Source organism: Perca fluviatilis, chromosome 24, assembly GCF_010015445.1.
Source record: "Perca fluviatilis chromosome 24, GENO_Pfluv_1.0, whole genome shotgun sequence".
Classification (NCBI taxonomy): domain Eukaryota; kingdom Metazoa; phylum Chordata; class Actinopteri; order Perciformes; family Percidae; genus Perca; species Perca fluviatilis.
The window spans coordinates 8,425,779-8,444,932 of record NC_053135.1 but is presented as its reverse complement, the minus strand read 5'-3'; the positions used below and the strand labels follow the sequence as shown (position 1 = coordinate 8,444,932).

At 40.7% G+C, this 19,154-nt stretch overlaps 1 protein-coding gene across 8 annotated transcripts in view; it reads right to left on the bottom strand.

Annotated features, from left to right (window-relative positions):
- The window catches only part of LOC120554598 (interleukin-1 receptor accessory protein-like 1), a 276,632-nt gene that overhangs the window by 167,893 nt on the left and 89,585 nt on the right, over positions 1–19,154 (bottom strand). The window lies entirely within an intron of this gene.

Sequence of the window (19,154 nt, the reverse complement as noted above, 5' to 3'; positions counted from 1 at the left end):
AACAAGAAAAACATGATAAAGACTTAATATAAGAGAGCTATGAAAATGAGATGAAGAGGATGTCATGAAGAAATTAAATTATATATTTCTTGCTGTTAAAAGTCTAAAGAGGTCTAATGTGATGGAAAAAAAGGCAATCATTATTTAGGCTGTAGGGAGGATGTCGGGGTGGACGGGTGGGTCAAACTAACATAGGACTTTCACCCAGGAGACCATTGTTTGTGTGAAAGCAAAAATCAACGTTGACTTAGTTTTGTTGCCTTAACCTAGCCAAGTAGTTCAAACGTTCTAATTTTAACCCAAACCACAATCTATTCCGCAACCTTACCAAGTAGTTGTGGTCCGATACAGGTTCCGCAATGCAGGGGCTTGTGTTGTGCAGGCGCAGCGACTCGTGTTGCTGGACATTCATAGGATAATGCATGAACCTTTGTGCAGAACCTTTCATAAGATATCATACGGACCGTTGTATGAGGACACGTAGCATTTTTAGACTTTGACAAGCACTTACGTTAAGTTTTGTCTCTAGTTAAAACTGTTCTGTGCTGCATTCAGAAACACTTTAAACTGTGTTAGCACAAATACACTCTTACAAAAAAGGAACTTTTGAACCTTAAAAAGGATTGAAATTGTAAGATTATTTCAGATGTCAGTCACACCTTCATCTGTCCTTTAATCTGTCAATCTATTTGAGTTTAAAGTCAGCACAAATGGGATGTGGTGGCCAAGTTGTCATCTCACTTTTCTGTGTGCAGAGAAAATTATAATATGAAATGCAGCGTCAGTAATTTAAGGGGGACACTGACTTTTTTCTTTCTTTCTCTGCTAGGGCAGACGGTTCCAGTTTGCGAAGCACTGTCACATTCGTCTGAAAGCCGCCTGTATTTTTTCAGTGTATGAGGGGCGTGTGGAATAGTAGGTATTATTTTAACCAAACGATCCTTAGTGCCAGTCGTAGTTCCTGCTTTAGTGTCCTTGACCAAGACACAGGGCGGATGTTTAGTAGTGAACCCTGACCTGTGACCTCTCTTTGAAGGGAAGCAAGCCCAGAAATGATGTAAAAAGCCATAAGGAATAAGGCAAGAAGAAAAATTAATATCAAAGTTTGTTGTTGGAAAAAATACTTTTTTTCTGCGGTTTATCACTCCTCTTCTTCATCTATCTCTCTCTGTCTCTGCCATCTTGCAAGGCAGCACATTATCTAATAAAGCAGAAATGCCATAAAAATAACCTTAAAAACCATTCAGCCTGCCAAATTCTGACACCAGCCCAATTGAGATGCCATCATAAATTCTGAAGTCTGTGATTCTTTTATAGACAGTATGGGAAGAGGTGAGCTAAATGGCTGAAAGAGATGGTTGCCAGTAATGTATGAAAAAAAATGGGGGAAGGAGAGACACAAATGCAGAGCGAGAGACAGAGAGAGAGAGGGGAGACAGAGTATGTGTATGTAAAGGGGGATAGAAAGAGACAGACGAAAACAGACTCAAAGACAAGCTGAGAGCCCATTTCCTAACTGTGTGCATATTAATGCGGCACTGCGGAAATCCAGCCAGCAAGGCAGCAGCCAAGGTCACCAGAGATTACCAGGACCATGACTAAACTGCCTGGGCAACGATTACCGAGGGCACCCTCCTCTGCTCTTCCCATCAACCTATCCATCCGTGCTATCAGTCCGTCATCCCCACCGCCTCTCTCACCCTTTGCCTGTCCGATTCCAGGCTCAATCCGACGGGTGATCGCTAATAAACCAACAAGTTGCCGCTTTCTCAGCGATCCGCGAGAGTGGGAGGCGGGCTGAATACATGAATTTTGATCAGGGTGCACATAATACCAGGGGTTGTGATGATGTAACAAGACAGAGTTTCTTGCCTCTTCTTCACAGTCTCTCCCTCCCTCAGATCCTCCCTCCTGCATTTGTCTTCCCAGCAGTGTGGGTGTGGAAGAGTGGAAAGGGTGGTGGTGGGGGTGGGTGTCAATTGATTACTACAACCACCAATCGCAGATGAGCCTCTGGCCCCCCTCCATCCCATCAATTAAACAAGCTGTGTCATTAATGTGCTATTTTAGGCCAACGTGTTCCATTAGCGCTCGCCGTGCCCGCTCATCTGACGGAGCAGGTTAGGGTAATGTACACATGTATGTCAGAAAGCATTTTGGGGAAGCACTGCTGCCAACAGATGCTGGTCACACACCACGTGAGCTTTGGGATTGAAGACACTGTTACAGATGTACTTGGAAGCACCTGCATTTCCTAAAAAACCTGATCTACACACAGACAAAGCGAGTGGTGCTATAAAAAATGCTAAATGTGCTACAACACACACACAGTTTCTTTTTTCGACATCCTCAGAGGACAACTCTCTTGCGATTAACAACAAAAATTTCCTTTGGAGTCTGAATATATGGCTGCTTGCTGAGCGACTACTACACAATCGATTCTACACTTTGATGATCTTCTAATGAAAGCCGTAAACATGCAGATTAGAGACTGCCAGTACCATTTCCAAAGGTCTTTCCTCCTCCCACTTTATCTGCCATCCACTATTTAGTAAACCATCAACATTAATAGATCCTGTGAAAACTCATTTTGGCTCATTTGTTTTGTTAATATTATGCAGGAAACTAAAAACTATGGTTACTACTAGTCACATAACACATATAACATACATAACTCACTGCTAACTGGTTTGGGCAAAACAAAAATCGGCTAACATGAACATGATGTCAGACGGAATGAATGAAGTGAAATGGCAATTCAGCAGTGGTGGACAGTACATTTACCCATGTACTACTACAATTTTGAGTTACTTCACTTGAGTATTTCAATCTTTTTCTACTTTCTACTTCTACTCCACTACATTTCAGGACATATTGTACTTTCTACTCCATTGAATTTATATGATGTGATGATATCTGATGATAGGTACCAAGGGGGAAAGGTCCCATGTGTTTAATCATAGTTTGTCAAACTTTAAGCCCAGGTGGATTCATTTATTACTTCTGTACAGTCAGTGCTTGAATTGAAACTTCTGGTACAGTAGCACCATTATCATGCTCTATGTGGTGTCACACTGTCAGGTCAGAATGTCAGTTTCTGTTAGGGAGGCCTTTTAGTGAGTTGACCTTTTTATTGAATTTAAATTTAGTTATGTACATTTTTTTTCTCAAATAACTTTCCCCCACTGTAGGGTATGATAGCTGTAATGAGGTCCTGTAGTACATTTTAATTTCATTTCTTATCCTATGAACCTTGTAAACAGCTCCTCAGATCAACACATTGACAAGTCGAGCCGGCGGTAATGACTTCTCTCTTTTTTTTTCTTCATTGGAATTAATCTGTCATGCAGAATGTTCGAGGAGATAATTAACCGGTGCTTTCATCTTTATTTTAACTGGCATGTTCATTAACGCATTTGCCGTATCCGGTAAGAATAGAGACCTAATGTTTCTGTTAATGAAAATAAACAAAAAAAATTACTTGGACCAGAGGCAATCAAGTGGAGGCAAGGTTTTGGCAGGGTGACAGGTATCAAGGCTGGCAGAGCCAGTTTCATTAGCTGAAATAGGGCAATCATGTAAGGATCATGCAGGCGGCACGGACGTAATTATCACGATAACATCAGCTAATAATATGATGTCGGCAAAATAATAAAATAAACAGGTCCCTAAGGCTAGACTATTACCACTGTATAAAAATCCTGTTGCCATTACTTCCTATACATTTTGACATGGAATGATCATACAATTATGGCTTATTACAGAATTTTCCCCAGTGGCTACTGAACTGACATTGTCGAGTTCACCGTGTTTTAGAAAGCAAAAATACCTCAACGTTTCAGGAAAACAAACTGCATTTTCACATTAAATATTCCAGAGAGAAGATTTACAACCCAAGAGGAAAGACAGGACTCTTGGGCACTGAAATACACCTGGAAAAAGTCAAACTGACTCTACGTCATACCTTGTCAGATGACTTATCCACCCTCAGTGCTTGCCCAAAACCCAATATTGGGTAATGGAGCCCAGCTGTCAAAGACGCTTAATCTTTCTGTCACGAAAGTGGATATACTCATAACAGAACATATTTACCCCATCTATTTCCTGAATAGTTTATATATCTCTGCTCAGGCAGTCAGAATGTTATCTGAAATATTATATTTAAATAATAAGGATGTTTAGAAAGTCAGAAAGATAGCAGGGCAGAATGTTGAAAACCAGCAGAAATAAAATGATTTTCATTGGTTTAAACTTAATACATCTTAATAGAAATGTTTTGTTGTTGCAAAAAGACACTTTTCACTATAGTTTACAGTAAACGCGGTGCTCCCATGATGTTTCTAATAGATATGCAAAAAAGCTGGTGAATGGTGGTATGTAGCCACAGTCAAAACAGAACTGAAAGAATCTTTATAAAAAGGGCTCACAAATATAAAAAGACAAGTAACAAACACTACTTAAACAACAATGCATTTGTTGTTTTAGGAGTATTACACATTTGGTGCTATACTAAGTATTTACAGTGGCGGGACTTTGTTCGTGGGATTGACTCAAAATAAACTACAGAACCCATGGTCATCATAACGAAGGGACATGTCACCCAGTGGAACAGGTGTTTGGACAACAGTAGTTTCAGAATAAGCTAAATCCATTGGATAGGAAAAAGCTATATCAGGCTTTGGATAAACAGGCAACAACAACACAGCCATTGATATGTATTCCTAAAAGAGATTTCAGCTTCCAAACTCAAGCAGTAAGAAGAGCACAGCTAACCAATTTCTTTTTAGTTATATCCTGTATGCATGAATATATCCTAAAATATTTAGGTCTTACTTACTACACATAGAGCAGGTACTCTAAGCCAATGCATAATATATCACACAGTATTCCTGCTGCATATACAATCAGCGTTACATTAAACACTGTATTTGCATATTACCTTGTTCAACCTGCTAAAGATCTTAGTTTGCGTACTGCTTGGTAGGTTCCCTGTCGCCCTTTTGAGATAGCTTTTCATACAATGACACTCTGGCATACTGGCTTATCGCCTCCTGTCTCATCCCCCTCCCTCCCTCTCTTCAATCCTTCTCTTTTGACTACCTTTGCGTCCCTCTCTCCTTTCCTCACTGTAGCTGTACACAGTGTTTGTATATCAGTCACTGAGGAGCTGTTTCTCTAGTGGCAGTGGTTGTCGCCCTAGAGTATTCCTGTCTGGCACCACAACGCAACTTGGAGATCAGAGAGCCGAGCACTGTGCCTCTTAATGGGAAGATCTCCCCCCACAGGCTCCTCTGCTGCATGCATTCACTCCTACTTTCATTTAATCCTCACTCCTCGCTTCTACTCTATATTTCCCTCCTTTCCTCTTTCCTCCAACCCACTTTTTCCTCTTCCTTCCGCTTTCCCCTTCTGCAATCCTCTCTGTCTTTCCCTCTCCTCCTCTTCTCCTCCAGTCCTCTCCATCTCTCTGATACCTCTCTTACCCCCCCCCCCCAATCCACCACCCTTTTCTCTTTTCTGCTCTCTTCCTCTCGTGTGCTTGTTTTGAACACACCAGAACCAGGACATGGGTCTCTGGGGGTGCCGGGGCTTCTTATATAACATTATAAAAAATTCACACATTGCATGTTCTTATTACGGAGAGAAGAAGGAGAAGAAAAAAGAGGGAGGAGAAATGTGGCTAGTGGGGGGTAGGGGCTGCAACCACAAATTAAAAATAACTAAAAATAAAAGTACAAAACAGCCTGCAGTTGAATCCTACCTTTGCGCATGATCAAAAACAAGCTAGCCAGCTTATAAGCCGCATCTGAAATACAGTACAGGAGAGAGGAAATGCTGCACAATTCCTTTTCATATCCACTGCCACATCTACATAATGTGTACTGTGTTGCACAGCGCAAACCCATTTCTCCCCGATATTACTTCTCTGATGGAGGTTTCCTCATGAAAAAACAATACAATTACCATTAAATTGATGCCTGTCACGCCACGGCCCTATTTCCACATTATCAATCATCAAAGGGGAGTTATTGTGGAAGCAGCGAAGGATTCTGGTGCCTAATGGTGCACCACTTACAATATTCCCCTCGTCAACAGATATGAAAGGCATTCTTAACAAATATCATAACAAAGCCGAGCTTCCCATTCATGAGAGTACTCATTTTTTCTGCTAGCTACAACAAGTTGAATTTGAAATTGCACCAACGATGGAGTCATTGGTCATTTTCCTTTTTGTGCATGTGTCTAATATAGCGAATTTAAAAGCCATAAAAGCTTGTTTACCGCTGCTATTCACAGATCATCTGCAGAGCATGAATTATTAATCAACCAGAGTGTCTCTTTCTTCCTTCTCCTTTTCTTGCGGTTTAAAACGCCATTCCATAATGTCATGCTGAGGCATTAGTCATTCCTCAACTACCTGCAAGGGAGTGGAGGACTCTGGGTAGGAATGTGCGATGTGAACTCATGTTGCCAGATCATTTGACACTAATGAACAAGGAAGCAAGGTCAAGTCAAATAAGATGGAGAGAAAAAATGATGGTGAATTATCTTAATATTTTTCTGTCTCCGTCCCCTTCACAGTATCTTCCTTTAGTTCAGCACACACACAAGAAACACAGTCACATCATCTCCCGCTCTCATTCTCATAGGTTTCTCAGTTTTCGTCAATTCCGGTTTTGTTTTGTTTCTCTCTAGGGTAGAGTTAAGGCTCAGCGTTGCTCTAAATGTGGTCGAGCATGGTTGTTTTTTGGCAATGGAGCCCTTATGTTGGCAATGTTAATGAGGAATTATCAGAAATTAATTAAGATTAAAAAGGTCCCAAGGTGAAGGACTTGCTTATTACAATGCCATGTAAATCTTCTATAATCCATGAGCACAAGAGCAAACCAAACACTGGGAAAACTGGGAAAATGTGCTGCAACACTGTACACACACACACACATTCAGCTCATATATCCAAGCAGTGCAGTACATTCATGTGCACAATACACACATACTGTACAAATAAGCCCAGCTGTTGTTTCTCATCAGACAGGCTCACAACGGTGAGAAGTGTAGCGGAGAAAAAGGAAGCTTTGGGACTTCAGGACAAGCCCCTGTCTTTTGCTGATGAACAGGTGAGGAAAACAGCGCCGGTGCCGGATTACACCGTGTCACGCAGGGCCACAAATCCTGCATTAGCGATCCATCCTGTGCTGTGTGCTGATTTGTTGACTAATGGACAAATGCCAATGACACATTTTCCAGTTGCCTTCCTGCTTGTACGGTTTCCTGCTTCTGGCAATGGCGGTTTCACAAGCCAAAAAAGGTCAAAGCATTACAGTTAGACTGACGACCTCCTCGTGCAGTGCTTTTTAACTACACAAATGCATGCTGGGCTTCATGTCAGGGGCTTTCCTTCTGGATTGGATTTATCATTATTCAAAGGTGAAGAAACCTGCTGTGTTGCCACAATGGACAGAAGCTCAAGGTTAATCGGCGCATGAGAAAACGAGGCTCTCCCATGTAATAAGGGTTATGCTTGTTTTTTCCCAACTGGTGGCACATTATGTGGTAGATGCAAGCGGAGCGATGTGACAGTTTACATCAAACATCTCTGTCTCACCCATCATGCATCTCTGGGGTACGGGCCAAGTCCTTGTTGAGATCTGGATGCCCGACATGGAGTCGACAGCAGCTCGGGCTCCGATCACACAACAGAGTCATCTCTCACAGATGCATGCACACACTGACACAGCAGTATTCTCAGTAATAAATAAGAAATGAAAGCATGAGGCGCTTGCTAGCTGGCCTTTAAAAAGTTCAGCATCAAAGTCATCCCCTTCTGTCTTGTTACATATTCTCTTCTTGCTTTCTGCCTTCTTGTTTGTGGTTTTGTTTCTTTGGAGGAAGACATTTTATTGATGCTGAGAACATGCTGCTTTGTAGAAGGGCCCCAGCAGGTAGATGGAGGGAGTTTAATATCCAAAATCTGTCTAGTGGTGTGCACCTATAAAGTGCTCCAATATGAACGATATGAAATCAAGTGACAACATTTCTGACATGTCCCAAACCCATTTCAGTTCATAAGTTGTTGTCACTTTACCCTAACAAAAAAATAATTCCATGTTGTTGTCTACAAAACGTTTGACCTTCTTGAGGCTCTTTTTTGTGAGACTGGATGTCCCACATAACAATGCAATGATATCAAAGTGCAACAAACAGGAAGTTGCATAAGTTCATTGCACTGATGCATGGCAAGGATGCCAAATAGTGCAGATGTTCCACATACTAACCCCTTGCTCTGACACCCCAAAGCCAATAAGGCTTCCATTATGAAAGGAAAGCATTCTGTGAAAATGGGTAATACCAGAGAAAGGCGTGTTAAGCTTGTTTCTAAAATGGCTGAAAAAATCCCCCTCAGTCCTGTTTTAGAAAGCAATCGAGCGTTTGGAAATTTGCATTTTTTGCAGGAGTGACTCATTAATTCGGAATGATTGTGGAAACTGTGCCATTTGTTCCACTCTTGTGACTTTTAATGCACCAGAGAAACAGGGTTGTTGCACAGGGAAATGATAATCTAAAAACACACTGTAATTCTCTGGTTCCGACAACAAATCCAAGTTGCTGCACAGCGGCAGATGTGGACTTATGCATGAATACCTAATGGAAATAAAACTGGTCATTAATACATTTACAATGCCAACTGCCTGTTTATTAATTATTTTACAAATTTCACACCTTTTGTAGCTCCTGTTCTGACATTTGGTATACTAATTCATGGAAACAAATGTATACGTTTACCTTGTATTTACCAATTACCACTTTAAGGAATTGATCTTTTAATAGGCAGAAAAATAATCTAATTAACCCTAATTCACCAGTCTTAGTGATGACTAACATGTGATGTGAGTTTCAGTGACATTAACTGTGCTCCAATTTGCAGAACCGGCTGTTGGTTGAGTCAGTAAAAAGGAAATATATACATGTATGCATGAATGTGTGTGTATTTGGTCCATATCTTCAAATTTAAAAACATGACAATAATATAACAGCAACATTTTTTTGAGGGAAGCACCTGTGCAAAGTGGACCAGCATACCTCTCTGTACAATGGATTCATTATTCCCATTATATGCAGCGCAATCACAAAGTAGTAGGGCAGTGACACAGTTTTCATTGTATTGGCTCTGTACTCTTCGCTAAATTTGAGGGTGTAGGAATGTCAGTCTTTTTTTAAACTAAACTTTAAGTTATAATGTTTAATATTTGGTGTCAAATCCTCAAGTATGGGATCCACATACAGTACATCAGCAGACAGCTGCTATCTACCATGGTGATCCTCTGCCAGGCCTGTACCAGAGCCAGCTTCTCTTACTGTAATACTTGTTTCTGGCTTGCTTTGGCTTGTCAGTCTGATCTTTTGCAGTGACACACAACAATTGGATTGAGGTCATGGCTTCCTTGTCTAAATGTTAAGGATCATCCCTGATCCACTGTTCTAATTGGGGGTTAAATTGTGTCTTAAACTGGTCATCTAATATGGTTGTGAATGCCCTCAAATTAAAACTGAACGTCACCATTTTCACCTCAGAGACATAGTTTAATGTCAAATCAAACTACACACACAGCCAAAACAAAGATATCACTGTCTTAATATTTTCTGTATGGACCGTGAAGTACAGTATGTGTGCCTTATGGAAAATCAAAGAAATACAAATAGAAGGAATTTAGCTAAAAGCAGCAAAGTGTTTCATATACAGCAGGTGTATGCACAATGTATAGTCCCAAACTGCAGAGCTTTGAATTTCAGCCAACAGTAACCATTTAATCTTAGGTGTCATCAAAGCAAAGCAAGGAACCGGAGAGGCCACACAGCGTCTGTGTCCAACCAATTTACCTACAATGCTACCTGAGCTGAAAATAGCTCGGTTAAGCATATTTTGCTGCTTAACTACACAAAATAGAATATTCAACAAATACGTTTTTGATATAGGCGGCAAGTTATCAAATTACCCTGCCAGCCTCACTGTATTTTAAGTCACTGAATATTATACAGCAGGACAAATTGAATAATGTGTCCGTTTATATTCAACTCAAGGTAAGAAAATGCAATTTATTCACAATTCATAAAAGCAACCCAAACTCTCTCTGAATACAGTGGATGTTTTTATGTGGACATGCTTTGGACCTTTTCTGAAAACTGTAAAATCATCCTACACTTCTCCATTACAGTAGCCGCATACTAGGTTAGGCATCAGAGAAGTCTATGAAAACTTAATGTATTGAGAAAATTCCAGCTACTTGGGCTTGAACAGGCTGGAAGACCCACAATAGAGCCATTTTCCTTCAAATGTATTGACAGTTACTGAATCATATTTGTTTTAATACAGAAAGCACTGCTTAACCCTCCATTTTTAAGGCCACAATAAAAGTTACCAATAGAGAAAACTCACCGTCTTGCACACCCCAAATGAAGCTGAAAAAGAAATAACAGCAACAGAGTCAAGCTTGTACAGTCAGCCATTTTCTGTTCTTAAATCTTTTCAGCCTGGTATTCTAACTAGATACAGTTTGAATACACAGTAGGATTTCAGCACTCTGTCTTGGCCCTAATCCATAATTTAACTAAGAGCTGATTCAGAGCACAACTTAAGAACTCTGTATAAACTTTTATTATTAGTACACAGAACAAGAGGATGTTTTCTCCCTTATTTTAAAAATGCTGAATAAAGTTTTGCTTGGTCGTTAAAATTCTGTTTTGTGGAGTCAACAAAACCGCTTGGCCCTGAAACAGTTCTTGTTTACTTGCCAGCCGATGTTGCCTGCCATGTTGTTGGGTAAAAAAGGAGTCTGTGTGCGACAAGGATATAGAGCTGAATATAATCATCACCGGCAAAAGTCTACCAAAACCACACCAGGGCCATTACAGGACACATTAAACCAGTATACAAACATTTGCACCAAATTGAGATCAAAAATAGTGATTCAATACACCCCTCCTGAATTGTTTCCTGCCAACTCTGCAGGTGTGTAAAAGATTAAAAAAAAATTTTCTGGGCCATTTAAATGAATCAGTGTCATGCAAGGCTGGCGCCATCAAGACTCGATGAATACTTTTGCACATGAAAAGCGAAGGTGGGGAAGAGGCGGCGGTGAATCCATTAGCCTTGCTATGTCTCACTGACTCCATTGTTTTATTCTGTTCCCAGGCAGCAGAGGATTCACATCCGCGATGCTGCGGCACAGAGAAGAGTGGAGGCGATGAAAAGCATGAGCCCAGGCCACACACAGATCCAAATGGGAGAGCAGGCAACACGGCAAGGAAATTAGTGTTTGTTGTGGTTGTGTGGGTGGCTGGGTGTGCATGTGTGTTGAGAGGGTTTGGGGTGGTATTTATTGTAAATTGTAATTCACCATTGGGGATTTAGCTCGCTGTGACCCAGGACCAAGCACAAGTCAGACAAGAAGTAGCCCAACATTACTAAGAATTACATTATTAAATTGAACCATTCCGCAGTGCATAATTTAAGTCCAGTGCCAACGTTTAGTGCCAATGCAGAAAGTAGCATCCCCTAATGTAGTAAAGGAAAAAGTGAGGGTGTGGAGGTCAGGGTGGTGAAAGAGCATAGCCCATCTAACTTTAATGCAGGAGACCAGAGTATGTGTTCAATCATAATCCAACAGCTAATGTTTTTTTTTGCCTACCTTTCCCTAACCATGTCCATGTGTTTTAATTACCTAAACCTTTAACCATAGTTGATTTGCTACAACCAAGTTTCCCTAACCTGCTGAAGATATTCTACTGCAGTTGTAATTTACAAACGTAAATAATCTTTAAAAACATTGGCAATAGACATAAAAAGAAGCTTTGGTAACTTAAGGGAAAGTTTGCAGATTTTCTGCATACATGCAGGTGAATGCTGTGCAAGCATAAACAACACTGGCCTGGCTGCGTCATCCTCCCCAGCTCCACCCTCTCATCAAAACTCGTCACATTCAGTTTCAAAAAACCAAGAAGACGACGGCCAAATTACCAAACTCTACGCTTACGCAGGATCCAGAACCAAGGGATCAGGACATTCCTGATTTTCAAGTCAAGCTCACCTCAAGTCATTTCTTGACTGGAGCTGAATTTGTCTGTCATCAGGGTAATGTTTTTTGATGCAAAATGAAAGTGCCCATTCACAGTTGTCAACAGGCCTCTAATCTGCAGGTGAACACCACCTCTGAGTGAATTTGTGTCTCAACACCAACCACACATTTACATCTTGCCCTCAGACTGAGATATTGGTTATTAACAGGAAAATTGCTAAGAAAACTCCAGATTGGTGTACCGGGGAATCTCTGTTCGAGCAACCACTGTGCCAGGCTTTAAGAGGCGCTCTTGACATTTATTTTCAGCACTGATTGTAAATAATGGCATTAGAGCCACGTGTAGATGTGAGATGGACAAAGTTAATGATAGAAATGTGGGATAGTGCTTGTGGAACTTTCAGGACTTCAAAATAGCGAGGTTATCAGAGAGGAAAGAAGGCTGGTTGATAAAAAGTCAGAGAGATAATGAGAAAATATTCAAATTAACATAATTTCACAAAAATGACACTTTTGTAATGATTCATTTGATTATGAAGTTAGTAGCAGACAAGATAATCAAAGCCATTCATCATTAAAGACATTTGATTAAATTAAATTTTCTGTCACCAGCTGTACAAGGAGTGACGACGCTATGTAGGTCTTCATTTGAGCGATGTTCTCTTGTGCTGTGCTCACTAATCTATTCAGCTATTTGATGTGGATAGATGTAACAAAATGAAGGCCTGATGAGAATGAACAGCTGAGGAGTGTGACTCGTGGAGCGAGGGAAAGGTCAGCTAGAGCGATGAACTCTTCGGGTCAGGAAGCATCTAATCAAGATCAGTGTCTTTGCAACTGTCCTACCTTAGATGAGGCCTGCAATCCGACACACTGGGCTTTACTGCTGAAGACTGCAGCTAAAGGATGGGTGTCGCAGTCCTAAATGAGTCCAAGTGCCCAAATGGGAAAACTGTGGATCTTAAATGAGGCATTACTAAAATAATTTGGATTCCTCCCACTGCACACAGAGAGGCTGGGAAATAATATTTTATTTAGAGTTTAATTGCAGCTTGTGGCCCTGAGTGCCCCATCAGACAAACTATAATGGAATCTAATATGATCATAATGGTTACTGTCCTCACTCTGCTTTTGTGCGTGATCCTAGAGCATATGGCACCGCAAGCATTTGTCTTTTTCTTTTACAGAAAAAATGGCGGATTGCACTGCAGTGAGTGGAACACTAACAAGACAGATGCATTGTTAAATCTTTTAGATTATCCCAGGCTCTTACCCAAAGCAGCATGCTGTAGAATGTTGGTTCATGTAACAGAAAGAGCTTCAAATACTGGAAGTGTACTGTAAAAAGTCCATGTTTGTGCCATAACAACAGCAGAATTGAACACTTTGTATTAATTAGCACATAGGTCAAAGATGCCTCACTATTCTGCTTTACAGTTAAAAGTCATGCTTTCTTTGCGTCAATAGGTATATAAAGTAACATAGCTAAAGTGCAAGAAATAAAAAGTAAAGAAAGATTAGGTTTAAAAGATTGTGTTGCTATACAATGGATTGTACAAATTCTATTGGAAATGCTGAGAGATGAGACCGCCCAAGATGTGATTGTCAGGAGGAGGGAGGCATGCGGCAAATTACATGACACACTTCCAAAGGCATGCTGGCAGGGACAACAAATCCACCCACATCTTTATCGGTGATCAAAGAAAAGATTTATGATTCTCTGCATTTGTAGTCCATGCTCCTTCCCCTATCTCCCTGCCTCCTCACACATTATCTCTCTGAGTTAAGGCAATCAGAACGAAAGCCAACATTTTTGACCCTCCACCGACGCGAGGGTTAAATTTCCCCAGAGTGACACTTTCATCAGGCCACTTACTGTCTTGACCTTCTGCAACTTCTGCCCTTTGTGTCGTATAAACATGGCTAATACACCTTAACCTCAGAGAATCGGGGCTATCTTAAGATGCATAGAAACACAGGGCATATGCTGCAGTCACAGCTTGTCTCACTCTCTTCTCTGGATTGACAGACAGCCAGCAGGCCGGATGGATGGAGGTAGTGGCTGAGACAGTGATGGGTTCACTGGGTAAGTGATACTCAGAGGAACAGCTGTGTGGAGCAAATGGAGCAGGTTCCCTTATCACTGAGAATGAGCCGTTATCAGAATTCCCCAGGTGACGTCACAGCTTCAATGTTTACACTAACATGGCACACAAATACAAATGTCATATTTTTGTGATGCATACCCCCTTAAAACAATACAATGACTACCCTCAAACCCTGTCACAGACTTGCATGGCAGAGTAGTTAAAAGTTCAGCCGAGGGATGACCTTTCCAAGCTGTTATCAGAGGCTTAAAAACACTCAGTATTTTGCAAAAAGATAGTGAGCTTGTGACATGTTAGTAGGTTTTCTGCTACACGGAGACCCTTGAGAGTCCCAACCCCTAATTAAGAACATGTTGTATGCAACAAAATATAAATAAATAACAGAATATGTTGTCAGTGCCTTCCGAAACACACGCTCTGGGATATTTCTATTTTGTCCTGACTCTAACGTCTCTTCCACTTGTAGACATAGACGGTGACTGCATGCTTTCCCATGCAGTCACAGTTCCTGTCGTTCACAAATTCTTACATCATAATGTCTGGCCAATCATCTTTCTGCCATTGTTCCTTAAGCCAATTGGTCTTTGGATGCTGCTCTTTAAACACCATTGGGTTCCTATCATCCTGCCTTTCAGACCTACTATTGTGCAACCCACCACCTCCTCCATCACTACCATGGTCTTCAGGATGTTCAGCAAGTCTGCTGACTCAGCTCCACCATCTCCTATGTCCATGGGCCTACGTGTAAGTAAGATGCTTCATATTGACAGAGGCAAGGGCAGAAATCTTATTGCTCCCTTAATACATATTGCCAATCACTTTCTATTTCTCACCACTTATATATGTTACCCACATGACTATTACATAAATTACTCATATGAGCTTGTTCTTATCTGTCACCTCTACGGTTAAGGTCCACTTAAGTTAAGGCAATTAAACCTACGTGATTGAGGTTAGAAAAATGTTGTGATTGTGGTTGAAAGAGGTGAAAGTTGACTGTTGGTAGGAAGCAAACCGCAGTCTACAACAGAGTCCGCCTACTACTCTGGTAATGCTTCATACTTTTGTCTTTTGCTACATACAGAGGACAGTCCCTATTCACCAATTGCAAGAGCTTGCTTGTTCGGAAAATCCAAACATGATCAAAGCATTTGTTATTTGCCAAGGACCGTCTTGGTATATAAAATAGGCTTCATTCGGTCTGCTTTTGTTTGTGTTGATGGTTAAATCTCTCTTCTCTCTCACATAAAATACATATTTATAAGATAACAAGGACTAAACATGATAGCTAAGGAAACTTTCATAAGCAATGCATTATCCTCATCAGAGTTCTTTAAACACACTCCAGCAGAACTTCTCACTAGTTAAAGGGTATATTATCACTGTTGGTTGAGAGCTGCCCTTTTCCCTGGTGGATAGAATAGCTTGGATACAAGAAATGAGCACAGCTAATAAACTACTCGCCTTTGAGAAACTTGGGAGTGACACTCCACTGTTCAACTTTATTCAAGCAAGCAGGTTGACTTACAACACACTTTTATTCACAGTGACAGCCTGGCAGAGTTTCTGCAGAGATTTGCACTAGTGCTATGGCCTTTCAAAATCAGCCACTGGAGCCAGTGGGGTTAAATGCCTTGCTCAAGAGCAGTTTGGAGGTATAAGTGTCTTTGAGTACCTTTTAAAGTGCTCTACGAATGAAATGTATTATACTTATTCTTATTATAACTATTATAATTGTCTGAGGTACGGAGGGAATGTGCAGTATGAGTTTCTTTAAGTTCTCGCGTGTAAAATTTACCTCCTGCTTTGGGGATTTGAAAAAGCTACTCTTCTAACCACAAATACACTTCCCTTTCCATTAGGCTATCACTGCCCCAACACTTCATATTGGTTTTCTAGCAGACTGGAACCAATCTGCACAGCAGGAAGCTTTCCCCAAAGCTAGTGCCAGACTATCTCTGTCTCACAAACCGCTCAACAGGCCTCTATTTGTGCCTCCGTTTCTATTCTGCTGTTGCAATTGCATTTTCTCGTGAGCAGATAATGCATGATGTATTGACATTTGGAAAATATTTTCCATAATAGACATGCGCAGAAATTTTATATAAATAATGTATATATATATATATATATATATATATATATATAGCTAACAGAAAGAGCTAGTATCAAAAGCTTTTATACTGTCTTCAGATACTGTATGGTTACTTTAAGCCATCCTGTCCACTTTTCCTCCTTTTTTCTCCAAAGTAACAAAATGAAGGTAAATAGGATGCTAGCTTATCTTTACAGCATACAATAAAGGACCATTATGTCGTGCTTTAATGCAGACACGTTGCATGGGTTAAATAGTTTGCATTTTTTTTTAATCTGTGGTTGTGAATGACTGATGTAGTTTAGTTTTGTGTCTTTGCACACTGTTAACAACAGAATTTAGAAAAGATTCAATTGTAAAATAGGTTTTTGTGTGTGTGTTTGTAGGTTAATACTGGTGTTGCTGAGTCAGCTGGATGTATTTGCTGTGTCGATGCAACTATTCCCCAGCTGAGATATACTGCACAAATCTCTTGCAGATAAGTCGGAGTGAGTTCCTTTAAATCAGCAGTGCAGATTGTCAGTGTGTCAGGCGGTGCAAGGATGAACCTGTGAACCGATAGAAACTGAAGGGCAGAGGCTTGATGGATGTATTTCAAAACAAACATTTGACAGATTGGAGTTATCGAAACATTTCTCACAGGCAGGGCTGCACTGGAGGATGAAATGATATGGCTGCTTTAGTTAAACCTTGCTCAGAAAATGAAGTGCACAGTTAGCTCACTGGCAAACCCAAATGTACAAGAAAGGACAGGTAAATTGACATTTTGGGGATTTGGGGGACAAAATCAATGCATTTTAAGGCTTTGTTGCATTGTTGCAAACAAGGCCATTTTGGCCTTTCCAGTTGAAATGGGGATCAGTCTGGCTGATGAAGGTGAGAAAAGAAGCTGCCGAATTCATTCAATTAATTGTGGTTTACCACTAAAAGCCACAGAATAGTCACTAAGTCGATAGAATGAAGGAAAGAGATTAGCAACCAACAGACACTGCCTCTTTCCCCTCAGTCTCAATACTCAGCCTGCAGCTGCAAAACACTCCGTTGTGTGGGCAGCTGACAACCTTGCAAGTGATAATAATTTACCATGTTCACAACTTTGATTTCCAGAAACCAATTGCAGTGTATCTATGGAACTAGAACTGGAGGAAACAAAAGTAGACCACCACCAAGAGCTGCATAGTATGAAAATGCTCCGTGGTGGTGCAGTCCAAGCTACTGCACATGCCATGTTTGAGACATCAAGTCTGTAGCTGCTCTGGTACAAATAGAGTCAAGCTGCAGTCAGCTTACATATGGACTTTGGTATATGGAATGTCAGATCATGTTTATTCCTTACACATAATGCATTACAGCCACAGCACCATGGCAACAAATGTACCTATACCACTAAATGTAAAGACTTACATTATTCTCTGAAAGTTTCTTTCAAAAGTCAATAGAGAATGACCCAAAGCACAGAAAACAGCAGGCAAAAAAACTAATTATCTGCTGTTCAACTGCACACTAAAAAGTTTGAGTAGAAGTTAAGATGACTGTGAGAGCACCCCTGGGTGCTGTGTGGGGATGCAGGAGGAGATAAGCAAGAACGTGGCATGGGTTAAAGCTAAACTCTAGCTAAGGTGTGTGTGTGTGTGTGTGTGTGTGTGTGTGTGTGTGTGTGTGTGTGTGTGTGTGTGTGTGTGTGTGTGTGTGTGTGTGTGTGTGTGTGTGTGTGTGAAAAGGGTTAAATTAACTGAGGGCTAGCGGTGTGAAGTGGCCTATGGAGACATAAGTGCTGAAGAAAGTGCGTAGTGCAAGCACATCAGGTCATGATGGGTGACTGAATGTCGGTGGAAGGACTGCGCATGTTCCGTCTGTGTCCATGGATGCGGATTAGTATCACCCACATTGTGTTAAGCGAGTGACTGTCGCAGCATAGTAAATGTGTGACTGTCATTTGGACAGCTGAGATCTGCCGCATCCTGATGTTTGCACAGCCGCCCACTCCAATATGTCTGCAAACTGCTCAAAGCGCAGAGACAAATATTCAAGGAAAATGTTTTCCACGGGCAACGATCCCTGCCTGTTTAGTAGCTCAAAAAGACACACTTGTATAAATCAGCAAATATATGTTTTTAGGAGGACACATAAAAAAGCACAAAGTACACAAAAACAGCAATTGAAAAGATGTGAGCCTTTACACACCTAAAGTATGATTTTGAACCATTTTCCACCTGCTTAGGAGAGGTTATCATTTTCCTCTACTATGCTTCAAGCTAAAAGTCCTGTGTATTCACTTAGAAGTCAAGTCTGACATCTACATACTTATATTATCTGACACCTGCAGCTGCAGAATACCGCCTTTAATGGAGTGAGCTGTTTAATAAAATGAACATCTCTGACTAGGTGCCATTTAGGAAGCAATCACAGCGAGCATAAATGGACCACTGACCCCTTTAGCTAAATCCAAAAAGGTTAATGCATTACAGATGGAACATTTCCAAGCACTAAAATACAAGGGCATTCTATTGAAGATTTAAGTATACTATCGTCAACACCTCAAGACTTAGTTATCCCAATTTTAAACAGAGCGTAGTTGCCACAATATACTTTTCAAAACGGTATAGGCTTTGACTGCCCACATTACACAAAACATGAAATGTTTTTTTTTTGTTTTTTTTACATTCACATTAGCTACATTTACTTACAATTATATTTGGGATAACACCTGAATAAATGAGTGCAACTATTTACATGTTGAGCAGGTTGAATTGATCTGTTTTTTTGATTAAGATGGCAAGAGGAAAAGATAAGTGACTGCTAAATTGGCTAGTGCGTGGAGCAATGACATGCAGTAAGTGTGACCAGCATTTCGATTACAGGTTCAGGATCTGCATA